The sequence below is a fragment of the Periplaneta americana genome, chromosome 13 (genome assembly GCF_040183065.1).
Source record: "Periplaneta americana isolate PAMFEO1 chromosome 13, P.americana_PAMFEO1_priV1, whole genome shotgun sequence".
Lineage (NCBI taxonomy): Eukaryota > Metazoa > Arthropoda > Insecta > Blattodea > Blattidae > Periplaneta > Periplaneta americana.
This window is the reverse complement of record NC_091129.1, coordinates 55,017,977-55,031,888: the sequence shown is the minus strand read 5'-3', so window position 1 is coordinate 55,031,888 and position 13,912 is coordinate 55,017,977. Positions and strand designations below refer to the sequence as shown.

The 13,912-nt window shown below is 36.1% G+C and overlaps 1 protein-coding gene across 1 annotated transcript in view; it reads right to left on the bottom strand.

Moving 5' to 3' along the window:
- The window catches only part of LOC138711927 (cytochrome P450 6j1-like), a 50,127-nt gene extending 42,066 nt beyond the window's left edge, over positions 1-8,061 (bottom strand). The window contains exon 1 of the mRNA XM_069843227.1: positions 7,956-8,061. The gene's annotated coding sequence lies outside the window, so the exon portion shown is untranslated. The remainder of the gene's footprint in view (positions 1-7,955) is intronic.
- Between the last annotated feature and the right edge of the window lie 5,851 nt (positions 8,062-13,912).

The window sequence follows — 13,912 nt, the reverse complement described above, 5'->3', positions numbered from 1 at the left end:
AGATAATCTTTACCACGATTAAACTAAACTAAGAATTTTCAGGATCTATTCCCTTTGTTTTCGGGAACCAGCATATTTTGCCCACATATGCAATGAGAAAACCATTCAAGCTAAGATGAAGATATCTTTACTGAAATACATTAAACAATATTATATATCTATGCAATACAAACACACGCTTTCAGAGAGTTCTGTGCTCTCCACTGAAGCTATATAGTGACAATATTTTGAGATGCACAACAAATGTAACAGTATTAATCTAAGAAGCACATTCGAATTTCTTCCTACAACAGCTTTTGTTAACATTATATATTAGACGTAGTGACATAAAAGAAATCGAAGTTTAAAAAAAAATTGAACCCATTAAACAATTTAGCCACTACATACAATTTTAATCGCCAATTCAGTGGCTTAAATGGGACTTTAAAGGATTGTAGGGCGGCACCCTCCTCTCACTGAAGAGAAAGAAAGGAACGTAAGTATAAAATTTCATATTAAGCTCAAAATATATATTCGTACTTTCCTATTTTACTTCTCACGTTTTGGTTAAAATGTTGTCAAAACGCTTGATAGCAAATATAAGTCAATGTTTTCAGCAAGCAGGTTACACGGACTTCGTGAAATCTTTCCGAATTAATTGAAATTGTTGACTGGTCGCGGAGTGTCAAAAGGTGGCGTGTGGTTGAGAGGTAGGCGGCAGAGTCCAGATTGGTTTTTGGTTCCTGTCGGTTCCTTTCTTATTAAATATTTAAATTTCGTTGTGAAACTTTCAAGATAGCACACCACTCTATCATAAAAACATTCTTGGTGCAATCTAAAATTTAATTTACTTATGCTATATGGACAGGAAGATAACATTACATGCACGGTTTTTAACACTTTAAATAGCAATGTTTTTTTTATTGCTAGTATGAAGTTACTGCTGTAGGCCTATATTTAATGTTCAGGAAAAAAATTCATATTTTTTTTTAACTGAGTTGGTGGTAGTGATTCTTAAGCGATGCTTAAGCGATCAGTCGGTCAGTTTCATGTGGCGGTGATAATTACATGCTTGTGATAACTAGTTTGTGTAAATAGTAAATGCTTTTCATATTGAATTTTATAACTAGGCCTACAATTTTGAGTACGGTTGCTGATAACCTGGGTTTCGAACTAGGTTGAAACTCAAGAGGCTCGGGCTTCAAGATCAAATTTAAATATAGTTAAGACTCAAAATGTTTGTAAAAGCAAAATTGGTTATAGGTCTACCAAGAAATTTAACCCTTCAGATCAGCTGCGTGGATGTTATGATTAAAATGCCTTTTCCTGTTATACGTATTCAGTTATGAATGTTAGTGACTGTGCGTGGGCTTCAATTGATGTTTCGGACATAAATATCTTTGTGAAAATGTTAAAAAAATAAACTGAGTGGAAAACATATAAGCTAAATGCAGATATTGACTTCTAAATACTTCGTAAGGTAGATATCAGATGTCAGACAGTGCGCACAGATTACAAATAAAACAATTTAATGAAGAAGTGTCAAAGAACCGTTAAATTCTTAGTAAACTAATATACATAATATGCATAATATTTTGCGGAAAATTTGAGCTCACATTGCAGGTGCATGATGAAACAAACTTATCTGATAATTGAGACACTCAAAAGCAAAGTGATACAAGTGACATTTAGTAAGTTTTGAGATAAGTGACTTTGAAGTTGAAACGGAAATTAAAAAATCTGTTACAGGACTATGTTCTGTAAATTTACAGTTGTATATGTTGGTACCTATATTTTTTAACTTCTAAATAGAAATGATCTATTCTAAAACAGTTTAGGTAAAATAGGGTCCTAAAGTCACTTGTATTATTTTGTCACGAAAATATTTTTGTTGAAAAGTAATATAAGTGCAAGGGTTTTCAGTATTCTTGTCGTATTATTTAAAACAAGAATAAGGACATTGCTTACAACATTGAAACATTTCTGTCTTAACAGCACTTGAGCTTTCTTATTATCATATTATAACAAAAAATGTGTCTGTATAACCGAAAGAATCAATCAATCAATCAATCAATCTTCTTAATGTATCCAGTTGCTTGCTGACAACATAAAGTCAACTATAGTCCACTGTAGTATATTCAGTTCTTCTTTTTCATAGTAAATTAGGGGTATTTTGATCGGTGTTCATTACAGACGCCTGTTGCTAGTAGCCAGAGTTGGGGTGTAGTCAGTATATACTACAGAGATGTGTCTTCTCCAACTGGTACTGATGATTTTAATTTACTTCTATTGTGGTTTATGGATGGACAGTATAGAAGAATGTGTTCTACATCTTCATCATGATTATTACACCACAGACAAGTAGGATTATCAGAAAGGTGAAATCGGTTTAGGTACAATTGAGTGACAATGTGATCTGTTCTGGCTCTTGTTAAAAATGTTTGAACATGTCTGGGCAAGTTTTTGTACATTTCCAGGTCATTCGGTTTCTTTTTAACGGACAGTAAAATTTTTCCTTTGTCAGAAGAGAACTAATTGTTGATCCATAAGTTCATAAAATGAAACTTTACTGAAGTATAGGCATTGGATAGAGATATCACTTGAAGAGGTCTTAGTTGCAAATATGTTGCCTGTTTCGCAACGTTATCGAATTTCTCGTTTCCAGGTAGACCACAATGACTAGGTATCCATTGAAATTTTATTTTATTTTGGAGTTTTTTTAGTTCACTTATTTGTTTCTGAATTGGAATAATTCTATGTGCATATAGGTGTGGTACATATTTGATTATATTAAATATAGCCCCCTTGGAGTCGGTAAGTATTCAAATAGATCTTTCAGAAATTTGAGTAACACACTAAAGAGCAGCATCAATAGCTAGCAATTCAGTGTCAAGACTGGAGGAGGCTGAGAGTGGTATGAAGTAATTTTCTTGATATTTTGGAATATAATACCCTGCTCCTGATGTTCCATCATCAGGGTTTAGAGATTCATCTGTATAAATTTGAAGGTAATCCTTATATGTGCTGCAGAGAGTTCCATGGCATCTAACTTAAGAAGGTATGGAGGGTCATTTTTGAAATGATTTCCTGGAATTTGTAGGCAATGTTCTGGAATTATCCATTTTCATGGAGGAATTTCATTTACAACTGGAGTTTTAGCAATGAGTGTGTCTGTGTTATAGATTGGTATTTCTTCCTTTTTTATTTTGTAGAAATTACATAGGATATTATCTGACAGTTTGAAGAACATCTGAGATCTGGATGAGGCTTGAAATTTTAAATGTATTTTTAGATCCTGTTTTAATACATAGTGTCTGATTTGTTGAATATTATATTCAATTTCTAGGGCAACAGTTGATGTGGTTTATGGTACTCCGAAAGAAGAGGGCTAAGAAAATTTCAAATTTTAAATGAACTTCAGCCTTAGTCGCTGTTCATTACGTCACTAGCCTCATCTAATGAAGTCACATCTCTCTCTGCTGAAACATCTATGTATCTGTCATGAAGTGCATCTGTAGTGCTCCTACAGCGAATATTCCTTCAACTTCCTCTTCCACGCACTTTTCCACGTTCTGCAGTCCTTATTATAGACCCATCCTAATGCTTCAGGTCTTCAAAGAAAGAGTGGTGTATGAAAGCGATGAATTTCATTAGCTATTGCAAGTTGCTCCACTTAGCAAAAGTTATCCTTATTGGATCACTGTATCGTTGGTCCAGCTCAATGTGTGCAGCCTTTCCACGAAGATGTTTCGAATATGTAATCTATTACCTCTCTCCATTATGGCAAATGAATTAGTCATACACAGAAGAAACGCAACAACAATATGTAAACAACGCACTTGTATTAGTTTGCCTCTCAGTGAAAACTCTGTATGCATTGTAATACAAGTGTAAGGCCAACATGGAGCAGTAATGACTGGAACTGCACTTATATTACTTTTTCTCTGAACAGAAATGACGTTAAAGATTTAGAATATATACTTATCTCACTTTTTAAAAAAATGTCACTTATATTACTTTGCTTCTGAATGCCTCAATTCTGGTATTTTTCGTGGGTTGGTATTCGTTCCGGCACCGGGAATCGAGCCCAGGACCCTCAGCTCTGCGCGCTTAGTGCTCTTACCATCCATCAATAGTCTAAATGAACATTTTGCCACTGCTCCACCTGAACCATTACATAAGCAAGAGACTCTTGAATTTCTCAGATCTTACCCCCAACCTGTGTGGGATAAATTCTTCTTTAAATACATTAACCCGACTGACGTAATGAAGACGCTGCGACGTATGAAATCTAAAGCCCAAGGTATAGACAATATAAATATCACTCTCCTGTATAAAATAATAGATGTGATCCTGCCGACCGTCACACATATATTCAATGCATCTATTATGTCTGGATCCTACCCCTCACTCTGGAAAATGGCATTAGTGAAACCTTTACCTAAATCTAACACACCTTCTACAGTAAACCAATACAGACCGATATCAATTCTTCCCACTCTTTCAAAAGCATTAGAACATATTGTACATGGACAACTTATGAACTATCTCGACGAACACAAACTCCTTGATGACTATCAATCGGGTTTTAGACATGGACACAGCACTTCTACAGCCCTACTTAAAGTGATTGAGGACATCCGTGAAGCTATGGATAGGGGTGAAGTAACGGCACTAACTCTTCTCGATTTCAGCAATGCCTTTGGTTCTGTTGATATCGACTTGCTTCTTGCAAAGATGAAGGCTTTGCACCTGTCAGACAATACCTTGAGCTGGATGGACTCCTACCTACGTGACCGCCAACAGTGTGTTTCACTTGATAATCAATTCTCCCAATGGAGATGCACAAAGGCGGGAGTGCCGCAGGGCTCCGTATTAGGACCACTACTTTTCTCTATCTACATTAATGACGTATCAAAGAACTTACAGTATTGCCGATATCACCTCTATGCCGACGACCTACAACTTTACATACATTCCAGACCCAATACGATCAATGAATCGACTGACAAGTTGAATTGTGACCTAGCCACTGTCTCCACTTGGGCGGACAATTTCGGACTCGCACTTAATCCAAGTAAGACTCAAGCCATAATTATTGGACATAAGCGTTTAGTTAACTCCCTTAATAACAGTAATCTTTCAGTTATTACCCTTAACAACACGCTAATCCTAAGGGATTAAAAAATCTTGGCTTCTTTTTTGATAATAATCTAAGTTGGAATTTTCAAGTTAAAGAAACGATAAAAAAATCTGTTCCTCCATTCACTCTTTGAGTCGCTTGAGAAACTTCTTGCCCCAGCAACTAAAACTTACCCTAGTGCAAACCCTAGTAACGCCGCACTTCGATTATTGTGACGTTTTGTTAAGTGACCTAAGTTCTGAATTGTCAGTCAAGTTACAGCGAGCTCAGAATATGTGCGTCAGATACGTGTGCAACATCCGACGGTATGATCACATATCACCGTCCTTCGCAAGTCTCTCGTGGCTCCGACTTAAAGAATGTAGAACTTTACACTCTTTGTCTTTACTCTTTCGAATTCTGCACACTTCAACACCAAATTACCTTTCGTCTCGTTTCTCTTATCTATACTCTAACCACGACGTAAATACCAGATCACTTATCTGTGGCACGCTAAGTATACCTCTTCATAGAACATCTTGTTATTCATCATCTTTTACAATATCCACCTCACGTCAATGGAATTACTTGTCACAAAGTATTAGGGGCTGCAAGACAATAAACACCTTTAAGAACAGCTTAAAAGATAACCTTATTAGCATTTCACTCCAATCATACTGATTTAAACTATCACTGACTACATTGTTACTTTTTTCTTTAGACATCATCCTGATTGTGCTGTATTTTAATTGTCTCGTAATAATCTCTTTCTATTATCTAACATTATTTGAAATATATTAACATTCTATGTATTTTAGTTTAATTCTGCTACACAGTTTATTTCAGTGTTTAATTAATAGATCATAGTATTTTGTTGTTTAATTTGTAAATAACTTTTGTATACATGTAACTCTCATCTAAATCAAATTGTTGAATTCTTTGTAAGTTCATGCATATGTATATACACTTTTTGCTGGTTGAGTGGAAGAGAAGGCCTTACGGCCTTAACTCTGCCAGCTAAAATAAATCATTATTATTATTATTATTATTATTATTATTATTATTATTATTATATATTCTTTCATACATGCTATGAATTTCAGATGTATAAAAAAAAACTCTGTAGGCTAAGGTAGTATTTTAAGCAAAAAAAAAAAAAAAAGACAGAGAGAGAGAGAGAGAAACAAAAAATATTACACGCTTAGTAAAAAAAAAAATACGCGGATATTAGCGGATTCGAACCACTACATCATCTGATTTAAGGAATGCTCAGCGGAAAGTGTACTTCTGCACCACAACACATAGCCTACACAACCTCCTACCTTGTCTAAAGGAAAGTTTTTGCGCATCAGTCGGAGTTAATCGGAGAGCTCCGATTGAAAACGCCGACCAACAGCTCCGGAGACTACTTAATCGTGCGCAGCAATAATATAGACCGGCTTGAACTAGCTCTGCCTTATGCCTTCTAATTCTGAAAGCTCTCTACAATAATATTTCTGAATGGCGAAAGTGTAGATGCCTTGTATAGAGAACATGCAAAAAAATATATGCACACACAGACACAGACACAGACAGGGTGGAAGTGAAATAGCCTTGCAGATTTTCAGAGCGAATAGCTCATGTTGTATGTAACAAAAAATTATAGTAACATATTGGTATAAAGTTACTTTTTTTTTTCAGAAAAAAAAAGTTTTTTTATCAAATGTTTAACAACCTCTTATTCTGTAGGCTAACTATTGCGAAAAGGATCGTGAATTTTGTCCATATCGATAGGAAAACTAATAAAGAGTAATAATTATTCCCTCTCGCGTATTTAAATAATATGGACGGTTTTAGTGTAAATTTAATTTTAAAAATCTTTAAATTAAAGTCTCTGCACGCTGCGAGTTGGTGCAACACAGCGCCAGAGAATAGCTTATCTAGCGAGACACACCGAGTTACCGCCGAGTTCGTTGATCTCTTACATCTGTATCATGAGAAGCGTGTGTTCGCGGCGATGTTGTCGGATTGCTGAAATTTCAAACTTAATTTTCTAATTAACCGTGCATTTAATCACAAAACGTAATATAGCTTTTCTATTTATTTCAGTGAACCCTATAGTCCCTTTCAATCTGCAAGGTAATATCACTTCCACTCTGTATATACTGTATATCGAGTAAAAAATTAAGAGTAACAATACCTCTTGTTATAGCTAGGACTCTGAAGTGGTATGGCTGAGTATTCTACTGTTCTCTCGATTTCTTTTAAAATTCTTCTGACATATTTTGTAACGTCTATCTATCGAGATTTTTCATACTCTCGCGAGGTTTACTTTCATCTTGTACTTTTAGGAATGTAATCTGACACTAAACGGTAGGACTTTCGTGTTGGAGATAAACACGACAATATCTTTACCCAAGGCAACGATATGTCATCACAAAGACAATGGACGATCACTCATGCCCCAGTCGAGATTCAAAATTTTGTGATGTGGACTCCACTAAAGTCAAAAAGTTATGCACTGTTGCTTTTAATGTCTGGATTATTTACACTTCTGGTTTGAATTTTACTGTTCATCATTATAGGAAGAAACTATGTTGTGTTTATACCTCAGTAAAAAGAAGAAAGAACACCTTAGGCGAAAGAAAATAATTAAATTAATTTATCAACTCTATTGATTAAGAAATTGGAAAGGTGAAATAATTAGAGCAGGACTCCATACTCCAAACTATGATATGGGATCTAGCGCTAATGAAAATCTATTGTAGAATTTATCGAGATGTTTGGACCTTCATTTACGTCAGCAAATAAAACATTTAGAAACTTATATAATGAAAAGAAGATAATATTGTGATAATTTGCATGCTAAGCTTACTTTTAGTTGCGATTCCTGGACCTCTTAAATCTACAATCACTCTTCGAACAACGACGATGTTATACGTAGTGTATAGTTTCCTACAATGCAAACGGAATGGATTCGTTTACTTCTTAGACTCGTAGTTTATTTGTGACGTACTAATCGTCAGTTATTTTAACATGTGCTTGATAAGTTTATTACGTACTGGTTTAAGAGTAAAATGTTATCGGAGTTGTGAAACGACATACGTAAATCACCTAGTATTTTATTGTACCCAATGGAGGGTACTTCAGTGCAATGTGTAATCAGGAGTGCCGAACTGAGACTCCTGGCAGAGCTGCTAGTGTTGTAGTTGCTGTCAAGGACGTAGAGCTGGGAACGTTGCGAGTAGAACTGTTGAGTAACTCGGTTCTATCGGTTTATGTGCTTGGCAGCGGAGCACCGAAGTTACTCGGTTAACCGTAGCCGTTCAAACAGAGATCACGTGTTTTACTTAGTTCTAGCAGACAACAACGTAGGTACTGTTGTATTTAAGTATTTTCTGCTGGAGGATAAATTATTTCCTTATCCCCAAGGCGGGTTGAAACTCTAGTATTGAAGAGGAGTTCATCCTATTATAAGACCTGTCAAATGGGCCTAATGAACACTGACAGTCTGAACACATTATTATTATTATTATTATTATTATTATTATTATTATTATTATTAAAGTACAGGAGAACAGAAAGTTTTGAATTGAACGGATTACATCAGCTCCTTGCTTATGCGGATGACGTGACTATATTAGGAGAAAATCCACAAACTATTAGGGAAAACGCGGGAATTTTACTTGAAGCAAGTAAAGAGATAGGTTTGAAAGTAAATCCCGAAAAGACAAAGTATATGATTATGTCTTGTGATCAGAATATTGTACGAAATGGAAATATAAAAGTTGGAAATTTATTGGTTGAAGAGGTGGAAAATTTCAAATACCTTGGAGGAACAGTGACAAATATAAATAACACTCGGGAGGAAATTAAACGCAGAATAAATATGAGAAATGTGTTTTATTATTCGGTTCAGAAGCTTTTATCATCCAGTCTGTTCTCAAAAAAGCTGAAAGTTAGAATTTATAAAACAATTATATTACCGGTTCTTCTATATGGTTTGAAACTTGGACTCTCACTTTGAGAGAGGAACAGAGTTTAAGGGTTTTTGAGAATAAGATACTTAGGAAAATATTTGGGGCTAAGAGGGATGAAGTTACAGGAGAATGGAGAAAATTACATAACGCAGTACTGCATGCATTTTATTCTTCACCTGACAAAATTAGGAAGATTAAATCCAGACGTTTGAGATAGGCAGGGCATGGAGGACGTATGGGTGAATCCAGAAATGCATATAAAGTATTAGTTGGGAGGCCGGAGAGAATAAGATCTTTGGGGAGGCCGAGACGTAGATGGGAGAATAATATTGAAATGTATTTGAGGGAGGTGGGATATGATTGTAGAGACTGGATTAACCTTGCTCAGGATAGGGATCGATTGCAGGTTTATGTGAGGGCGGCAATGAACCTCCGGGTTCCTTAAAAGCCATAAATATTATTATTATTATTATTATTATTATTATTATTATTATTATTATTATTATTATTATATTAGAGTGTTTGATTAATGTTAAAATATGTTAAAAAAGGAAGTGCATTATATTTTTTTCTATTTCTGTTTATTGGATTTGTTACCTCATCAGTCATTTTATTTTTATTTATTTCTACGAATTATGTTACCTAGCTACTTTAATTTATCAATAATATTACTCTTCATCAAAGACAACATGGTTGTATGGAAGGCTAGTAATGTTATAAAATAAATAAACATTATGTTCTTCAGTTCAAGATTCCACGTTTTATTGATTATATTATCCACATTCCGTAATAGTAAATAATTCTGTGTATTATTTTTTAAGTGCTTTAGGCAACGCTTCATTGAGCTCGTTTATTGCTATTAGCTGTTAGTATTATAAATTATTTTATCAATTTTATTTCGTCTGTCATATATGATATCACTGAAGGTTAAATAGGCGTTTCATATAAAATAACTCCGCAAATAGTTGTAATCACGCAAATAAAATTTGCAACCGCCATTTTGCAATGAAGAGAACCACTTGTTTTCTAGTCAATTGGCAAAGCTTTTAAAACACGCTTGGTTTCACTTTAAAAGTACGTTCTAAAATCGACTCAATATATCTAAATTTTAAATCTGCCGCCACAAATTTGTACTCGGATCAACCGAGTAATGACGTCAAAGTAACTGCTCAGAAACGAACCGCTCCGTCCCCAGTCTTACAAGGACGTAGCCGCTTTGATCGAAGGTAGCCGAATGGTTCTCACCAGCACGAGAGAGGGGAAGCCTGCGAACGCACGATATTGAAAGACTAGTCAGCTCTGTATCAACAAGCGCTCTTTTTGTTCAAGGATGAATTTGTGTGAGGGAAATGCAATGAGTGTTTTCCGTTAAAGAGAAAAAGGCATATCGGAATAATAAACGCACTTCGTGTCAAATAGATTTATTCACATCTTACATTTTGGAGAAACAAACTGCTTTCGTAGTGTGGGGGCCAGAAGTATTTAAAATATAGTAAATACACATTATTAGGAAATAAGGCCAATGGATCAATAGTGGGAAATAGTGATTGCCTCCTACACCAAAACTATTACTTACTCATTTAATAATGCTTCAAAAACTTACAAGGGTGGACATGTCCTTTAATAGTCGCTTCAAAGCTTATAGCATTAATGCACATAATGTTTAAGCTTACATTACAAGATAGAAATGCAAAATATTAACCATATCCCAATATAAACTCTTACTCATTCATAAAGAAAAAAACCACCTAAAAATTCCCCCAAAAGGCCCATGACTAGATAATGCTAATGATCATACATGATAATGAATACAATAATGACTAATGATAATGATAATTAGCTAAAATGATCGGCTAGATGGGATGACAAACCCAGAAACCCTAAACGGGAAGCTTTCAGCAATGAAAACAGTTTCACAACGCAAACTGAGGTAACCAGAATAATGCTAAAAATAATGGAAAGGCAGCTTGACTCCAGAACGGACTTACGCCATACAAGACAGAATAATGGCGCAGCATCACCAGCTGGTACTTTATATAGTAGCGAGAGACACCCACGGATTACCGTGTCCTTCGCTGACAAGCAGTAAAAGGCGCAAGGCTCACACTACTGTTCTCCAACCAGGAGAAAGGAATGTGCTTACTATTGCGTCATCTATTGGAGCGAAGTAGATAGATAATATTACCGTTATAACGTCAGTTTAAAAACCATGCGCTCTCCTGCATATGTTATTTCCTGTATGGAGAGATTAAAAGACCAGGAGATTAACAGTGATCTAATTTTGTAACTAGGGTAGTATCAGTATGTGTGTGTATCAATGTTATTGTTTGTGCTGTGAGAGCTAGCCAATACAGATATGAGTACCCACGTGTGTGACCTTATGACATCTTATGACATCAACATTCATTCACAGCATTACCCCCCTTCGTCTCAGTCCCCAGTTTCGTGATATAACCTGTTCCAACTGTTCCAAAGAGTGTTACACTGCTCCAGTGATAACTTCAACGTTCCACATGGTTCCAAAAGATAAACAGTTCAGTTTCTAAACAGTTTTCCTCTTCTTTGTTGTCTGCAAAGGCCATGTGTAGCGCTATCATTACCTCCAATCGAAAGTAGATATAATATCCATGTCCCACATGACCTTCGTGCAACAGTAGCCCATGCAGGATCGCGCAATTTAGTTGTACGAATCAAATTCCCTAATAAATCTCCTAATTATTAGCTGTCCATTGATAAAGAATATGTTCATGATGCCCTGACATAGTGTTTTATTAATATACCGCGAAAAATATCATAGGCTAATGTCATCGTTATTAAACACTCCTAGAGTTATATGCGTTATTTTTACTAAAATCGATTTATACGATGAAAGAGTAATGGAACGGAGAAAAATTCTCTCCGGCGCCGGGATTTGAACCCGGGTTTTCAGCTCTACGTGCTGATGCTTTATCCACTAAGCCACATAGTGCAGAGGGCGGCCACTAGAGGGAACCCAAGAGTTGGAGCTTAATCTGAGACGATTCTGTCCGACACCGGGGTGGTATCCGGTGTGGCTTAGTGGATAAAGCATCAGCACGTAGAGCTGAAAACCCGGGTTCAAATCCCTGCGCCGGAGAGAAATTTTCTCCGTTCCATTACTCTTTCATCGTATGATGACGCAGAATATCTGCATGGAAAATATCATATGTACTTCGGTACATTAAAATAATATATATAAAATCGATTTATTTTGAATTGTAGTTATTTATTGTACCCTTAACAGTAACCTACGAAAACTATTTTTCGTTGTCATAATACACTGAACATGTGATTTAAAGACGATTCAAGGGCCTTGAAACATGTTCCCGAAGCAGATGAGAGGTTGAAACAGTTGGGACACTTGGAACAGTTGGCACTGATGTTGTAAACATATTCTTATGAAACTGTTTCTTTGAAACTGTTATTTTGGAACAATTTCGTTCATGAAACAGTTACAGTCGAAACTGTTTCTTAAAAAGAACAGTTTATCCCATCTCTAGTTCACACAGATGAAACCCAAACCCACGCCCCAATGCGTAGTAGGGATGAATACAGCGACATGAGCCACTGCAATTATCTTCGTCGCAAACACGGATGACTTGAAGAATAACCACAAGATAACAGGGGCGTAGACACAGATGACTCGGTGAATGGTTTCTTGGTTAACAGGGAAGACGCCACCAATACGCCCCAATGCGTAGAACCAACCAATATAGCGACATAAGCCACCTTAGATAACCCCAGTAGTGACACTGATGAGCCGACAAAAATAACTTCTTGGTTAATAACGGTGTGTCTTGAATATTCCTATGCAAACCGCTATACGTCAGGGTAGAATTTCCATGTAATGCTTAGCTCCATCCCCAAGAGCACGGCACATAAAATGAGCCTCTCTGTGTTGCCAGTCGTCAGCCGAGGAGTCGATATAAAGGCAAAATATATACGGCTAGATGCGCCGTTAACGTAGTGATGTGGGAGAGGCAATCCACAGCAGAGATCCGTATCCAGTCGCGACTCCCAGTAAACTCCTCGCCAAACCAAAGTTCTCAAAGTTCGGAGCACAGACCACGGTCGCTGGCGGGAGTAAGTCGGTTACAATAATTCAAAAGGCTCGAATCCCAAGACAGAAAAACAGTGAAATAAGGAAAAACAAAAACCAAAGAATACAAAAATTACTCTCTCTAGTGAGATTAAAGAGAAACTAAAAAGGCCTGGAGTAAGAGTAGGCCTATTTTAAGACGTTGGATAGGATGTCGGAGCAAACAATATAATAGTGGTGTACAACACCACAGTAGAAAACTGACAACGCGTTCTCTTCACAACAAGTTCATGAATGTTTGCGTTAATTTTCTTAGCCGTCATTAACCAAAGATAAATTATACAAGTGTTTATCCGACATTCTGCTAAGAATATGTGACTTTGTTAATTTCTTTAATGAAAACGCAGCTTCACAAATATAAGTCGTCGCGAACAATGAAAACACATTTGCAACAAAAGCACCTAACGTAGGAAATCGTCGCGTTTTTGCACCTTCCATCTTTCCTAAAAACTGCGCCATGTCTCTTTTACGCGGAGGATGATCGTTATTACGCTCTTCACTCATAATTTATTAGACTTCAGATGTTAAACGTAAAGAATACACTATTAATCGCGATTCAACTTAAATACATTCACCTAAAATGTACACAAATGTAATAGCATACAATAAGCACAATATGGTTGTATCAACTCTACTCCGTTGAACACAATGAATGCGCTTTGGTTATATTTGTGTTTTACATTTTAGGCGTTTAGTTTGTAATCTCCACCACCACTTTTCCTACCCATGAATTAC